Source organism: Papilio machaon, chromosome 16 (assembly GCF_912999745.1).
Source record: "Papilio machaon chromosome 16, ilPapMach1.1, whole genome shotgun sequence".
In the NCBI taxonomy this organism is placed as follows: domain Eukaryota; kingdom Metazoa; phylum Arthropoda; class Insecta; order Lepidoptera; family Papilionidae; genus Papilio; species Papilio machaon.
This window is the reverse complement of record NC_060001.1, coordinates 4,836,935-4,855,291: the sequence shown is the minus strand read 5'-3', so window position 1 is coordinate 4,855,291 and position 18,357 is coordinate 4,836,935.

Here is an 18,357-nt window from a genome sequence, read left to right as displayed (position 1 = left end):
AACCTCCATAAATTACCAAAACGAAACGAAAGCTTTACTAATAAGTAGTATTTGGTGAAATGATAGGTAAAGATTTTAGAGATTTTAGAGATGGCAACTTAGCAACGTTGATGTTAACTTACTATGTTACTCTTGATTTCTAGCTGTCGCCTGCGACTCCATCCGCGCGGAAATAAAAACAATTGTTAAGTAGCCTGTGTTTTCTTCTAGACTATGTCCTATATCTATGCCAAATTTTATCGACATCCGTTAAGCCGTTCCCGAGATGCCTTCTAACAAACATCTATCAATCCATTCATTAAAATATTCGCATTATAATATCAGTAAGATAGGCACCTATGTGTTTTTAATAGATGGCGTTAGAGTAAATAATTCAGGAACGAAGGAATATTTGTTTTTATATTATTAGGTGGCAAACTAGCGAGCATGCACCTGAAATCGCTGAAATAACGAAGCGACCTCTGCCCATAGACATCCGCAATTATATATGTGTCGCCTACCTTTAATTGATGGGGGAGGAAACGGACAGAAAGGGAATATATTTGTCTTCCTATGCTTCCCTTCCTCCATATAATACACATCTCCTTTCCATCCTTTCCATTTAAGATAAGCATGGTTTAGGAAAACGGTTTAGATTAGGCACGCACACACATAAGGTGAAACGCGTAACTGCTTGCACTTCACGCCTGTCTTCTGTGTGGTCTTGTTATTGCACCAGGCGAGGCGGCCCAATCTTGGAAGATATGTTGTTGCTGGTGGCTTCTACCATTGTTTATAAGTTTGAGTACAAATTCAGTTTAATTCGGTAAGTGTAATCTATATCAGTAGACCACAGCTTAAAACATAACTATCTTACGTACATAATTTTGTTTTCAGGAGCACTTATAGTAAGATTACATCCATAGAATTTTTTACATCCATTTATGATAAAAAAAACTTAAAAAACTGTTTTTTATATATATTTTCTATTTGTTGACTTTCATATAATACAACAGTAGCCATAATTTTTCGAATCATTATCTGTACAATACTGAGATTTATTTCGAAAGGTTCACGTTTTTAAAAGAGCAGCGCGTGTTCACACAATACCCATGGAAATGGAACAAAGATACGTCCCAGACCCAATGTATGACTGATGCCTTAATTGTGAGTGTCATGTCTTTTGTAGAAACTTTTACAGAACTCATCCATTGATAGTAATAATTACAATTGACAGCATGACGTATGTTTGAAAAGATTTTGAAATGAAAAAAAAAAATACCTGCCTCGAAACATATTCCGTATCTAACGACCTTCTTTAATATTATCAAGTGTACTAAAGAGCAAGGACCACTAAGTAGTTAAATAATACACTGCATTTTCCTGAATTCGGAAAATTCTTCATCACACTGGTAGCTATAGTACATTTCATAATAAAGTCAAACTACTATAAAACATTCCATCTATAGGTATATAACATTTATGTAGAGAAAATGTTTATGATTCTTACTCTGTATATTATTTATTGCGTAAAAACGTAACTGTGAGAAAGAATCGACTGCAACACCTCTCCAAAAAATATTACTATCTCCGTTTGCTTAAAGATAATAAAAGGCAAGACAATATGTTACATGGCTTGGTAAGAGTTCGCTTTTTTCGTGTGTCCTTTAATTCTGTATCCATTAAAGGTATTACGCATTTTTATAGATAAAAAAAAAACACTTGAGAAAAACAAAACAGTATCGCCCGCTTTCTGTTTAATAGAACATGTCGGCATCCACATTAATAGTACCTATTCGAAAAAACAGAAAAAGATGAAGCCTTGGAGATAACGAGAAGTAAACTTAAATTACGTACCGCTCACGTTATAAATATTGAAGAAAGAGAGAACATAGAGTAACCATAATGTTAGGAAGTCAGTTACGAAATCTAAATATTTACACGTAACGGACTATGGCGCTTTCGTTCTACATGGTACGAATAAACCTAGTAAAATCTAAGACTAAATAGCCAACTGACTATGGTGCGACGAAATAAGAGGCGAAAAACTACATCCCCAAAATGCTTCTCCGTCCCGTTGACACATGTATTGTCATTTCTAACATTCTGTCAAAAAAAAATAGAGACAACAATTTTTGTCTATATTTTTTCAACCGTTGTTTGTTTTTGTTTGTTTTAACAAAATAAATTTTTTTAACAAATTAAAAATAATCTCGTATGTAATAATGGTTACCCTAATGTGTAGGCGAGGCTTGAAAAAATTGATGTCTCAATTATCGGTCCGGCGCGGGGGGACTGCGAGGTGCGGGGTACGCGGGGGATTTCGAATTTATATCATTCTCACGTTTCTTATTTCCTGTACTTAACTCATCTTGTTTAAATATTTTATTGATTGTATTTCTCTGAATTTTAAATTAGTTACATATTCTGTTTACGCTACATCTATCTGTGCAGATGCAATGATCTTTTAACATGTTTGTTGATACATTAAAAAAACGACATTTACCATGATGACTATATTTAGCAAGATGACTAATGTAGCTAATAAGTACCTGGAGGTTGTCAAAACGTTTCAAATAGTACGCTATGCATTTGATACGCTTTTCTACGCATCGCAATGTATTTCATTATAAAAAATAAACTATTTTAAAACCGACATTCGGTCAGAGTCGACCCGTAGAGTACTTAAAACTATAGTGCGGACTATAGATAAAATAAATGGATAAAACGTTGTCTATTTATCACCCCTCGATGTCAATAAAAACATTTCCACTATCAAAGATTCGTTCCGCCTTAATCAAATATTCTTATCTTCATTTTCGACGCAGCTCTCAAAGCGTAACTATCTCTAAAGTAACATACCAATTAAAAAGTAATAATTTAAGAGGTCCCAAACACATATCTTACAGAGATAGGATCAAGAGGCTATGATTAATCGCTATACCAATAGATACCTTTGTTACTTTGCTTTTTAGGTTTTTTTTAAATAAATGACACCACAGAACACAATATTTCTCTCTGTAGCTTAAAAAAAATTGCTTCTTGTTTTTTAAAGGTATACAAAAATATATAGTCCAACAATTTTACTTTATGCGTTTATTTCTAATTTTACAGTTTTTTTTATTTTTATTTTTGTATTTTCATTACATTTTGATTTATTTATCTACTACTAGCTTTTACCCGAGACTCCGTCCGCGCGGAATAAAAAAAATGCACACAAGATAAAAAAGTTCCTATGTCCGTCTCCTAGTTCTAAGCTACCTCCCCATCAATTTTCAGCTAAATCAGTTCGACCGTTCTTGAGTTATAAATAGTGTAACTAACACGACTTTCTTTTATATATATAGATAGGTAGATCTGTCTCCTTGGTGTATGTATTTAATGTTTTCCACATATTATTTAGTTTACATATACAATATTTTTAATTAAAAATTTAAACTTAACTTTACTTTTTTACAGCTTATAAGCTGAGCAAAAGCTTCTACGCCGACACTCTATTTGCGATTGTTACGAACACATATATTTAATAATTTAGAAACAATAGCAAGTTTAATTTTTAATTCTTTCCATTATTTAAATAACTATCACAGAGAATGTTAAATACTTCTTTTTTCAGTCAATTAACTGGTACAAGATAATCCGCTATGAAACGTTAGATTGCGTCACTGTTTGGCTCTGTGCTTTTATAAATATTTGCTCAGTGCTGTGTAAACTAAACGAACACTACAGCAACGATACTAATGCAGTTGTAAACATTATTAAATTCAAACAAAACTAACATCTCAGCAAATGAAATAAGTATTATAATCCTTTGATGACAGATTGTGGTCATTGTTGAATTACTTTCTTAATTTAGTTCTACCTGAGTACTACTTGACAGCTCCCGTTTTGAGAGTAACTCATTGTTTTTCTTGCTAAGTCGTTTATCTTTATTTGCTATTATGATGTGTTTTTAAGCTTTAAGGAGCTTTATTTTCCTTACAACTTGGCGTATGTTTTCTTTTATAGTGTAAAGCATAACCATACATAGTGTAAAGTATAACCAAAATGTTTCGAGAAACATAAGAAAATGAAATCACACTAAACTATTTTATATCTAAAAAATAAATAATTTCTTTGACTTGTATCAAATAAATAAATAAATCGACACCCCACGTATTCTGTTTCAGTACCGGTTAAAAAAGCTTTTAAAGGAATTATTAAACTGACGAGGCGGCAGGCGTTTCTACAAATTGATGTAAACTTTTGCATAAACGATATATTTGATTTTTTAACATATGCTCTAATCTCCGATAATTCTAAATTATTTATAAAAAAATTACAAATATATTATAAAGTTACATTTCAAAAGTAACCGTTTTTGAAACGAATATATTCGTTTTAAACGCTGCACGTCGGAGCTACGCCGCGCCGCTCCGGTACCATTGTAACCTTTGTAGGTATTTGGATCTTGAAATAACATAGGTAACAAACCTTTGGTATAGTATAGTATCTTTTATTTCTAAAATTTTTTTACAGTACGGGATGAAAAACGAACCAGCGCCCACAGCTTGTATTGTTTTTTTATGATATTATAGTTGACTTAATCTGAATAAAACTAAATAAGTAAAAAAAAAAACAAAAGCCTTACACCGGAATACATCTACCACCTTCCAGTAAAATTTCCGTTGCAATCAATTGAGACGTTTCGGAGAATATACGGAACAAATTTGGACTCTCGGAGAGACGAACAAATACAATGGATCAATTTTAAAATAATATTTTTTGATATCAATATCTCAAACAGTTCATGAGTAAGAAATATGTTTTTTTTTTATATATTAAATACAAAAACCCCTTTTTTTTACAAGATACAAATAAGGTCCGTAAATTGTTGTAACTATGTATGTATATCGTGTCATGTGGTTTTAGTATATGATTTATTTAAGAAAGTTAAAATGTTGTGCACCTCTGTTGATGCAGTCGTTCGCATCCAGCTGCGATATCTTCATTTGGCGGTCGGCAGGTGTCACGTGGCTCTACATCTCTCTCCCTTTATCCCACAGCTTCAACTACATCTGTCCCGCTCTCTTTTGTGCTCCAACTCAGTAAGAAAGCTTAGCGGGGTTTGTAAGCCATAAGTTTTTTTGGTTTGCTTCGAAGGTTTTGTTTATTTCTTTAGCTTTCTGTCCAATGTAAATAAATGTCTATGAGAACGGGAAGCAAAATTAATTTTTGTATACATTTTTATACGTAAGTAAATTTAAATATCTTGGGAATAAGATAAAATAGTTCAAAATATTTTTAATTTATAATATTGAAATAATGTCAAATAAAAATATCTAAAAAAAATATATTAAATATGTTAACGAGTAATTCGTTATGGTCTTATCATGATACCGTCTTTATTTTCATAATAAAACAATGATGTAGTGAGAACAAAGTTAATGTTGAGAGGACGATCAATCATGGACCGATTGGTTATCACGGTCAATAAAATCCCGTCGTGTCTTCCGGGAATCGAACCGCGCTGCTGTCGGCTGTCGGCTGCCGCTACCTGATTCTGACATGACAGCTTTTATGCCACTCTGAGTATTCTATCATTGTCACTACTTACTTAAGGTAGACACTACTTAGTAACTTTACGTATCGAAAAATAATTTTTAACAATTTATAGAAAGCAGACACGATTTTACATCCTAATTTAATTTATGATAACATGTTACAAATTAGTATTTGATTGACATTTATGTGATTTTAATTTACTTTAATTTGCAAAACGTATTTTTGGTAATTCGTAATTTTCGTTGTACCGAACGAAAGACATCAACGCGTTCACTGTGAGCAGATTATAAACGTTCTCACACAATATCAAATTATAATAGAAAACAATTTAAATATTTAGTGTAAGTATAGCTAATGTTTGTTTCTGAAATTAATAGTGTCATAAAATTTGGCATATAGAATGACTAAATAGCACTTATAAGTTTTATAGACAAGTAAAAAAAGAATGTAACATGAAAACCTTTAAGTAATCGTCTATCCATGTAGGCCACGGACACGAGTAATTTTTATCTTCATCTTTACACGTAGTAATTAATTATATGAAGATAAAAATTCGATTCGTGACTATTACATTTTCACAGATACGTGAATGTATCTTTGTACACATTTAATAAATACAAAGTAGACACACATTTGTACATTTGACACATTGTAACATTGTAAAAACAAACGAGTGATAATCACAAGAACTAACCGAAATTCAACATAACATAAATATACAAAGTAATATATATGCATAAAATTTCATTATTCTAAACATTGTTTGGTTTAATGTGTGCAACAGTTCTCGAGCAACAATCGTTAAATTTAAAGCTCAAGGACACAATTCACTAGCTAGCTATGCAAGTCCGATAAAATATCAACAGTGCAGATTATTACAAAACTTTCTTGTTCTAATAAAATCTGACAATATATGGTTAGTTTGCAGAAATCTATGAAAACTTGTTGTCAGTTGCGGGATTTAGATTGAGTAGTATTTTGAAACGGAATTTAAAAAGGATATGTACAATTATGTTTCATTAACTAATAAAATATAAAAAGTATGGACACTAGGAAAAAGAAATTCGAAATCGAAGCATACAATTTCCGGGCAATTTAAAGGTATATATTATTAAGTTTTTTTTTGTGGTGGCAGTTTCGGTGTCGGCGTTAATGTCCCGTCCACGGAACAGGTTTGCCGCGATCGCTCGTTAGTGCCGATGAAGTTGTTAAACGCGACGGCTCTCGCCTGCTTTTTGTTATTGTATTGCCTTTTATTCCACCGACGCAAAGCCTGCAAAAGATGTATAAGATAAAGCTAAAGTTGATTTTTTTATGCACTTCACTGAAATCATGATGATTGACATTTGATATATTGTTACGAGTAAGATTACGCTTTTTTTATTTTAGACTGCTTAGAATTTTTAATAAGCTAACTTTGATTTATATACATGTTCATTTTATTCAAAGAAAACGATTTGTTAATATATTACTCTTTTGGACGTTTGCTAGCAATTAAAATGACTGAAGCGACATCACAACTTTAATTTACATTTAAAAAAAATTACATTAAAATTAAAAATGTACGCAACCTTACTAGCATTTCCTGTCAATTAGGGTTGTTAACATGTTAAAAATTCAAATTACTTTTTTAATTAAAAGCATCACCTGCAGTAACAATGGATGGCCCGCAGACATCTCGTGGGTGTCAGTACTTCGCTCCACACCCACTTACTAACAATTTATAGCATCACAAAGCCACGCTCGGTATTGTATTTTAATGTTATAACCACGGAGAGCATTTGTACCGCATGAATTGGAATACATGAAGTTTTACTTCAAAATATAATAACCTAGCTCTCGCTCGCAAACTAAATTTATAATTTGAAGAACAGAAAAGATTTAACTTATAATTTAATTATTATTATTACTTAAAATTTTTTTTACTGCTTGTGAAAATCGTCAACCTATAATTAATAAAAGCCAAATATACTATAAATGTCAATTCGACGCCTATTTCATTTTGGTTCTACGTAATTTTAATCAAAACTATTAACATCGCTTTTTATTAGTAGCGATTTTGATTAGCTTTTATTTAATTTTAATACAACAGTCTTTTAAACTTGCAAATTTATGAAGAAAGAAAAAAAGCCTTTAATATACTCGCGTACATTTGAGCTAACTTCCCGATAAACTCCCGTCGAAATCGGTTCAGCCGTTTCGGAGATCACCCGGATCAAACGCGGCCTTACGGACAGATATATGTACAGATAGATAGAAAGATGGATTTTGTTAATTAGACGTATCATTGTTTGATAGTAATCACCAAACGACTACACTAAACATTTACAACATGGTAAAGGTAAGAGAATGAAAATGTATTATAACCACAGATAATACAATACTGTACTAGTAAATAAGAATACTAGTAGATTATTCTATAAAGTATGTATTTGTTATATAGGGTCCAAAGCCGCGTTCCCTGAGCCCAGCGCCCCGCTAGCCTCGGGCGCGGCGCCCCGGCCTCTCTCGACGAGTTAATCAGACATCTCAGTCTATGGTTCTCAAACATTTTCTATTTCTTTTCATGTAGCTAATAAAATATATTTATATCACGGAATCTTATAAAGATTGTGCGTAATGTTAATAGATGCATTTAACCCTAAGCACTGTTTCATTTGCTATATGTGACTTTAACAATGGAATTACCCGGTATTTACCTATGTTTTTAATTTTTTTTTAAATGAAAAATTAAAACTCACTAAATGTTTTCCCATTTTCCTTCCCACCACTTCGTTCTCATCTAATGTATTTTCCAACTTTTTCGTATATTTGTGAGTAGCGATAGTAAAATGACATCTAAGGATCCGCTTACTTACTTTTGCCTCACACTTATATAAGTTTAAGGAATACGGTACGGAACAGTTTAAACAGCGTGTTTGACCAACATAACAAAAAATTATAAAGTTTGGGAGCAAAGATCGAATAATGGGTACATAATGACTCTATCGGCGGCGTAGCGGCAACGCTCGAGTCGGCCCTCACTCCGCACTGCCCGCCTGCCCGCGTCTGCCCGGTGCCCGGTGCCGACCGTCGGCAGCAAGTTCCTTTCCAAGAACATTACGCTCATTTACATTATCATGCCCGGATTAACAGCTAGCAATATTTTATCCTCAACATGATTGTAAATCACTTCATTTACACGTTGCGAGTTGTTAATAAATTGACGCAATTAAATAAATATCGTAATTACAACTGTCAAATTTAGAGCATTAAAAATAATTTATATACTCTTTGTATTAAATGAGATATTAAGAGTTTTAATAAAATATGCTCTAATTAAAAAAAATTTGAACGACTGCCACATCATTGGCTTAATTACTGAACCAATATTTGACCAAAATAATAAAGCACCTAATGCTTATATTTGTTGTTATTTCACACTTGTACTTAGGTTATAATTAATTTCCTAACTCGTTTGACAAGCTCACGTATCACAGCTACAGAGTACAAGTAATGAAGTCCTCATAGAGCGCGGGCGGCACCACAAAGCGCGCTCGCCTTTGAAGCTGCCGACAACAGCGTGGAGGCGATGATTCCTTTATAAAAACTCAATGATTTATTCCATGTTCATTCGCCGTCGAACATTGAGGTCTCTATATCTGATAGGGCTGTCTCAAAATTATTCCAAATTTACAACTTCATTAAATTAGTAAATAACAATAACTTTGTTATCTTTCCTTAAGGTTTTTTACCTCGTTTACGTCAAACGCAACGTTTACATTACCAGTTATTTTATTACACCAACATTAATTATACTGAAAAATGTCCAATGCTACCTCTGATATTTTATTGCTTATTCGAATAAGACTTCATAAATACACAAATAAGTCAGACACAGAACTTAGCTTGTAATAATTAAAACCTAAGAGAAAGCCACGAAAAGCTTTGAAAAGATTCTACTTTAATTACTTTACTATACTTTCGCGTAGCTTTCTACCGCGTACTGCCGCGTTGTGGAATGGTCTGTGCTCGGCTATATGTCCAAACCGCTACGACTTCTTCCTTCAAGAAGCGAGCGTATCACCATCTTAAAGGCCGACCACGCATCTGCGATTCCTCTAGTATTGCAGATGTCCATGGGCGTCGATGAACACCTTGGTGTTCCCGCTGCTCGTTTGCACGCTTCTTTCACAAAAGTTCGAGTTTTATTTGTTTTATAATTTACTTAAACTTTCAAAGATACACACAAACTTTAAAATATTACCATAATAAAACGAAGGTATATTTGAAATTTAAAGTAAAATAACAATTAATGTATATTTTATTACGTTGGTACTTCAGAAAAGCTTTAGTTCGGCCGAGTTCCATGTCTATCTTACAACAGTATAGTTTTTATAACCCCTCATTCTTTATAAGAAAAAATCCATACCATTGTTCCTTCTCTGGTGTTAAAGCTCACGTTTTCGTGATGTTTTTGTGTCGAACGACATTAAAACTTTAGTTTCGTGACCCAACGGTTTATACCCGTCTTAATTTTAAACGTCCGACCCTACGAACAAAGCCTGGACTAGATTGTTAAAAATATACTATTATTTTTATGCAGAAAAACTTTAAAGCTTAAAATTATTTATTTTAAATAATAATATAAATGTATTCAATTAAAACATGTTTTGTAGCACATATGTAACAAGTAAGTGTGAGTGCCAAGTTGTGTGACATTTTATTTTGTCAATTAAAATTGCATGCTCGTAAACTTATGACTTACCTTAAAGACAATGTTAGTAGTTATTATATTTAATATCTCCAAAACACTCAAACGTCTTCCGATACTCGAAGAGTGTTCTAGTGATCGTTTATAATTCGTGGAATTACCGGCATTTTAACAACAATAAGCAGTCTATTTAGAGGATAATCTAGGATAAGTTTTGTGAAGGTCTTCACTTAATTTACGTTAAGCAGGAAGGGATACAAAACTAATTTGTTTTCATAACAATACAAGTAACGCCGGTAGTCTACCACTTGAAAATTCATTTGAACGTAAGAAAGGATTTTAGAAATAAATATTAATATTACTTACTGCTTACAGGAAGAAAAAAAATACAAAGATAACATGGATGGATTGTTTTAAAGTGTATGTGTTTTAAAATGATATGTGTGAATAACGCCTGATAGAGACATGAGAAATAATTCATCTATAGATTTCCATATTCCAACATTTGGTACTTACGATTTTGTTGAGCGTCTGTGGTACTGTGGTACTGACATTCAGAGACCTGCTCGCTTTTATTCTATAAAAAGTAGATAATATCTCAAATCTCCATGAAATCAAATATCAAATAACGTTGCTAGATTAAGCAAATGACAAGTTAATCTCTTTGAAAGTCATGAAGCAAACAAAGTCATTTTGGGCGCGCTCGTCAGATGGCGCAAGAGTACGGTAACTATTCGGTGCGGAACCATAATTACAGCGTCGGTGATTACCGGCGGGTAAATGCTGGTGACGGCAGACCACACACCGACATACCTTCAATGTTTTCGAAATCAATTCAGCTTCTACTTTCTTGTTCGTGTTTACATAGACGAGAAACTAAAACTCCAGAACGGACGTGATAAATGTGACCTAAACATTTTATGACACAGAACATTGTATATCGATTTAGTTTTTGCTGTAACTAATTCAATAGTACAAACTTAAACGATGTAAAAGTTTTTTTCTTTTAATTAAATTAAACACTTACAATTTCATCACTTTTAATAATATTAAGTAAATTACAAGGTGCTCAACTTCATGAGTCAATTACTCAACTTAAAATTGGTGAAATCCTGTGAAAGATAACTTATTTAGAGGTGACTTTTAATATCTATTTTATAAGTACATATCAGATTAAGTTCTCAGCAAAAGCTTTAACATTGTTATACGAATAAAAATGAAATTCAAATACGTACATTCAACGGTCGTTCCAAGACATTCACGTCTCAATTAAGTAAACAATTGGCAATAAAATAGAGCCTCCTCGTTGCGCGTCAGATTTATGACGGTGCGTCAGACTGGTAGCTATTTACATACGCTGTCATATAAGTTATTGCAGACGGAAGCAATAAAGAGTAGTCGGGGAAGGCTTTTGAAGCGCCGGCTGGAGGAAAACATAACACAATTGGAATTCTAACAAAAGACAATTTTAATAAAAGAAGTGGAATTTTTTCTAAATTGTAAAACATTGACTTATTGTGTAAAAACATCATTTTTAAATTAAATAAAAGGTACTCATAAACAGCAAAAAAACTTGAAGAGAGTTCACTGGAAATTAACACGAATTACCCAATAGTCATTCGGTTAAACCTCTTAACCAATCCACCAAATTATCCAATTCGATAGACAATTCTCAGTGCGTATGATTAGATGCCATAGGAATAGTCAGTAACATTATTTAGATCTGCTAACAGTAACAAGCTCGTGCAGACTATTGTAGCGCTACGAGAGAGCACTAGGCGTGGAACTTCGTGCACCAGCTGAAGCAATGCATCGAACTCGGTGGTCTAGAATAAAATCATAGGACTAATAGTTGGTTTCTGAGACCAAAATCCTTGCATAAAACACATTGTCTTTGCTTCTACATTCATACATCTACGAGATAAATATTCATACATTGACAAAACATAGATAACAATATGTTTTATACAAGGATTTAGATCTCAGAAACTAACGATAAGCCATGTTTTTATCAGACCTTTGTCGAAATTCCGTTGCACTAAAATTAATGTATTAATAGTTAAATATAATCGTTAAATCATAATAAACTAGCTTTTACCCGCTACTCCGTCCGCGCGGAATAAAAAATAGAAAACGGGGTAAAAATTATCCTATGTCCGTTTCGTGGTTCTAAGCTACCTGCCCACCAATTTTCAGTCAAATCGATTCAGCCGTTCTTGAGTTATAAATAGTGTAACTAACACGACTTTCTTTTATATATTAGGTCTTTACATATGAAATTGGCGTTTTGTATGGGAGGAACAAAAAGTCGAATATTTTTTAATATAATATATTTAATTAATCAAAGTATGAACCATTATTTTCTATGCACTTTTGCCATCTCATAGGTAGTTCATTGATCCCTTTACTAAAAAAACCAGTCGGACGGGAATCAATAAAATCTTTGAAGGCGATTTGGACTGCCCCATCGGAGTTGAATTTTTTCCCTTGCAAGAAGTTATCCAAATTTCGAAAAAAATGGTAATCTGTTGGAGCAAGGTCCGGGGAGTACGGAGGATGTCTTAGACTTTCCAATTGAAGCTCTTCTAATTTAGTAGCCGTCTGTTGCGCAGTGTGTGGTCTAGCGTTGTCGTGAAGCAGCAGTGGCGTGGAGCGATTGACCAGCCTAGGTTGTTTAGCCGCTAGCTTTTCCATCATGGTTTGCAATTGCTGACAATAGACATCAGCCGTAATAGTCTGGCCAGATTTGAGAAAACTGTAATGAACAATACCGGCACTAGTCCACCAAACGCTTACAAGTAACTTTTTTGGGGTTAATTTTCGCTTGGGGCAGGATTTGGCTGGCTGGCCAGGATCATACCATTGCGCTGAGCGCTTCCGATTATCGTAAAGAACCCATTTTTCATCACAGGTAATGATTCGGTTTAAAATACCTTCATTATTGTGCCGGTTTAGTAATGTAACGCAACAGTCGACCCGCGTTTGCCGGTTTGCTTCAGTCAATTCGTGAGGTACCCACCTTTCAAGCTTTTTAATCTTCCCAATTTGCTTCAAGTGAATTAAAACAGTTTTATCACTAACATCGCAGCCTGCAGCTAACTCGGACGTGGTTTGCGATGGATCCGCTTCCACAATAGCCTTCAACTCTTCATTATCAACTTGAGTCTCAGGCCGTCCACGGGGCTTGTTCTGCAGATCGAAATTTCCAGAACGAAAACGTTGGAACCAAAAACGAACTGTGTTTTCTTTTGCAACACGACCGCCATACACATCATTCACCCTTCGAGTCGTTTCCGCAGCACTAGTGCCACGGCGGAACTCGTACTCGTAAATAATGCGATATTTTAAGTTTTCCATTTTGTAAAATGAGTGACGCAAACAGAAAAAAACAGAAGAAAAAAACAAATGAATGACAGTCATCGAACCACAAATACATGAGTCTATAGCTGTACAAATTTTAATTTGGAATTCCTTACCAAAGAGGAGAAATTCGTGATTAAAGTGGGCAGTACGAAAAACGCCAATTTCATATGTAAGGACCTAATATATAGATAGATAAGCTGGCAGAAACCAGCCAAGAATTGCTGCGACATATATTAGTTTCATGATTCTATTATCACAATATATTATAAGTAACACTTACGAGAAAAAGGCTATACTAATGTTAAATTAGTCCAGTATGGGCACCGGTAAAATTAATTGGATATTCTTAAAACTCCACTCTTCCGAAATAAATTTACTTGTTCAGAAATTATTCACACGAGTACTTATGATTTTTTGCCTAGTAATGCCACCATGCTTGTGACATTACCCGCGTATCCTTTCCCACGGCGAGGACGTCGCGTCGCCAAAATGATCACGTACCCGCCATCGATTGCCGTCTCTTAACTCGGGTCAGCAATTCTCTAGAGTACTTCAAGTGTAGTGGTGCTCATCATTTGGCAAATAACTACCTCAATAGGGAATATCCTGATAGGCGACATCCGTTCTTCAGATTATCGTGTGAAAAAACTGTTTTGAAGTAGCCGTTCAGTAAAATTGAACAATTTTATTAAAGATTTACCTAAACTAATTAAATAACGTCTTCAATCTTGTGTAGTTGGGTTTAAACATTGCCTAATTTTACGTAACTGACCGTTTCATTGTGACCTCTCGTAAAACAACAAATTTTAAAGAGTTAGTCTAAAGGTGTAGTTATATGATTTATGCGTAGTTTGACGGGTTTGCCTGTTTTTAATTTTTTGTTAATTAATTTTACGCGTAGCTTCTTATTCCACTCAATGTGGCGTCGGAGCTTTCGTATTCCAGGTGCAATAAATCCGGACGCCTAATTTTAGTCTTGTTTCCTTTCCACTCTTTTCTTATAAGGTAAGGATGGGTAGGAGAAGTGGATTTGTCGGAAGAGGAGATAAATAGAAATGAGAAATATTCTCTTTCTGTGCGTCTCCTCCTCCGTTGATAAAAGGTAGACAAGGTGGATGACGATGAACAGCAGCCGCTTGCTCGTTTGCCACCTTAAAAAAACGGTTTTATTACTTAATTTTGCATTAATACAGTCCCACATGTCATCATTAAAATGATCCTAGTGAATGACTGATTAATGAGGATTTCAATGTTTGTAGCAAGACTGGCAAAGTATCATTTATCAATTCATTTCTTGATACATATTTTATGCAGTGGTTTCGCATGTAGATGAATTGTTTTTCTACGAGAGACCGCGCCGTGGCAGGGCGCGGTGGGTGGTCCCAATTACACGGCCCTGTCCTTTGCGCCACACATAACTTTGCGTCATTAACAATATATACAAGAACTATGTTAACTAAATTATCTCCATTGGATTTCAATATCTAAATATAGAGTCGACCATACAAATCGTACAAACATATTAATTAAAAATCTAGAGCTCAAACTAAAAATGCTGTCAAGTCTGAGTAAAGGGTCATTGCAAGACTGACAGGAGGATATATGAGTGTGTAAGTACAAAGGTTTTAATGTTTATATGCTTCTCAGTGTTATATTACATATACCAACAAGGATATCGGACTCGGTGTGCATAAGTCAAACTAAAACTAAAGTTATAATAAAATAAATTATAATAGCCCACTAGCGCCCTCCTCTCAATGTCAAAAAGTATCATTAGCCCCTTTTCGTACTGTAGGTGTTATTTCACATTTTTTCTTTTATGTAATTTTCTACGCCCATGTAGGTTTTATATTTTTTTCTGATAGAAGTAACCGCGACAGCAGCGCCACACCGTTTCAGATATAATATAATTGCATTTTGTGATTTAAATAAAACCAAAAAAAAATAGAAAACAGAAAGTTTATTTTTAATTTTTCTCATCCAAATAAATACAACTAGAATGCTTAAAATGATTTCACAAAAACGAAACAAATGCAACAACTTTTATTTTTAAATACTAAACCATAAAACCTAATCAAAATAAATTATTATTTTTAATTTAAAATACTTTGTACGAATTTTCTTAAGAATATGAATTACATAAAAAAATATAATATTAATTATTTTATGTACAAGAATCAATACTACACTAATAATCTCACTTTGGTAAACTGTGGTTAATGAATTACACATATATTTTAGTTGTCGTAAATTAAATATAACTTCCCTTACAATATTCCTTAACATTTTTCTTAAAGCTAAATTATTATCTTAATAGGCACTCATTCAAACTTAACCTAAGAAACAAACGAAAAAAACATTTGAGCACAACACACAAAGTAGCACACGGAATCATACTAAAAATATGTTAAAGAGGCAGTCAACACAAAATACTTTTATCAGAAGTCACATGACTAACGAGAACGAGTTTTGAAATCAATTCTTCAGTCATGGCAGGACATGGGCAATAAAACTTACAACAGATTAATTTAGATATTAAGATTAGACTCTACAGGCGATTGCTTCAGTTGAGTTCGGTTACAAGTTTGAATATACAAAAACAATAAACTTATGAAATAAGGTTGAACTAAATTACCTCTATAAGTTGGTCCCCCAGATACACAATATAAAGACATAGGTAACATAGTTATTATAAGATGGCCACGGTTACATCTGTCTGTAGACAATTTTTACATTAGATACTCATTTAAATTTCTTTTTTACATTATCATCTCCTATTTCTTTATATTTGTAGATCAAATGGTTGCTAGTTCAAATAGATAAAGTAGCTACCGCTAATCTTACTAATATTATAAATGGATAGATGGATGTTTGTTAGAAGATATCTCCAGAACTTCTGCATGGATATCGCTGAAATTCGACATAGATGTAGAACATAGCCTCGAAGAACATATATAGGTAGGCTACAAATTAAGTTTTTATTTTATCCCGCGAGAACAAAGTCCTTCTTGTTCAATCGACTTCCGTATGTACATTTATCCGACGTTCTTTCGGTAAAGGATGAGGTGATGCACATGTCTGCGAAAAATTCAATATTTTTGTGTAAAGTCAACCAACCCGCACTGGGCCAGTGTGAATGACTATGACCTAGTCACCCCTAACTTACAGACCTGATAATGATGAAAGGAGTCTCGGGCGAGAGCTAGTATTTAATACATTCACTTTGAAATTGAAAATTATAAACAAGCACTAAGAAATATCATCATCATCATCACCTCACTATACGTCCCCACCGAGGGGCTCGGAGCCTACCCCAATTTAGGGGTGACTAGGCCATAGTCAACCACGCTGGCCAAGTGCAGGTTGGTTGACTTCACACATATCATTGAATTTCTTCTCAGATATGTGCAGGTTGCATCACGATGTTTTCCTTCACCGTAAGAACGTCGGATAAATGTACATATGTAAATCGAAAATCGAAAAACACATTGGTACATGGCGGGATTCGAACCCAAGACCTGCAGATTGCAAGTCAAGTGCTTAACCCCTGAGCCACCGACACTCTCGCGCTAAGAAATATGAAATAAATAAATTTTCATTATGCTACAGTGAAAATCAACTGTCACATGATACGAGAAAATAGATAAATTGCAAAGAAGAGACCCTTCATTATTATTCTTTGCGTTATCGCGTTTGCATTATGCATCGCGACATGTTTCGGGCGACGAAACATTAGTTGGCAATTGTTTGCGAGACGCATACCGAATGGAATCTGTATTGACATTGATTGTAATGTATACAACATTGTTGATTCACTCTCTTGATTTAACCATGTCTGGAATTTGATATACGTTCATCAGAAAAATATTTCTAGCATAATTTATATTATTAGATTAAATTTTCGTTATCGCTCTCTGTGGGTGAAATATATTTTAATTGTGGTATAAATTGTTTTAAAACATTTATAAGTGGATTAAAAAATATGTCCTCGATTCTCAGGTCCTATGATTCAATTATAATTGATTTTTAACTAAAGAAACACTTGTCCAAAAACACATTTGTCGTCCCTTTAATTCTCTATGAAAAAACAGAGATAACTTTGAAAAAGTCAACGTCGGTGAAAACTTACGATAACAGATTCTAACAATTCATGTATTTCGAACAGGTTCACAGTTGTATAACAAACATTATACAAGATGAAAAACAAACCGTCATTCAATATTGACAAAAATTAATTACGAGTTCGAAAACAGTTAGATTGTGTTTTCTTTTTGTGTGTGGATAGAGTTACTCGGCGCGGGAGTACGAGCCCTTTTGTAGGGAACCGGTTCTGCGACTCTTCATTACTGCCTCTTCGGGGTATACTGAGAAACCTTGATTCACGCCGTACTTGAATTGGATCATTTTTAAGGCAGCTTTTAATTATAGATTTCCATTTATTCTGTGATATAATAATTGCTGTCATTATTGATCTCAGATAGAATATGAAAGATTCTAGTTACTATTCTCAGATATACCATTCTCATGCTACTATCATTCGTCGGTAAAATCACAAATTGGTCTATCAGCAACACGGTAATAACGACAAGGAAGCAGAAAATTTTAAAACATGATACACACTATCTCATTTCGAATATGAACGATATCGCCTTACAAATTAATCTGGCTTAACAATTTTCGTCCCTAAAAAGCCTAATATTATATTCTTAAGTAGAGAAAAATGGTCGCGCTAATGAGTGGCCGGAAAACAAGAGCGTTTCCAAAAAGGATGTTATAAA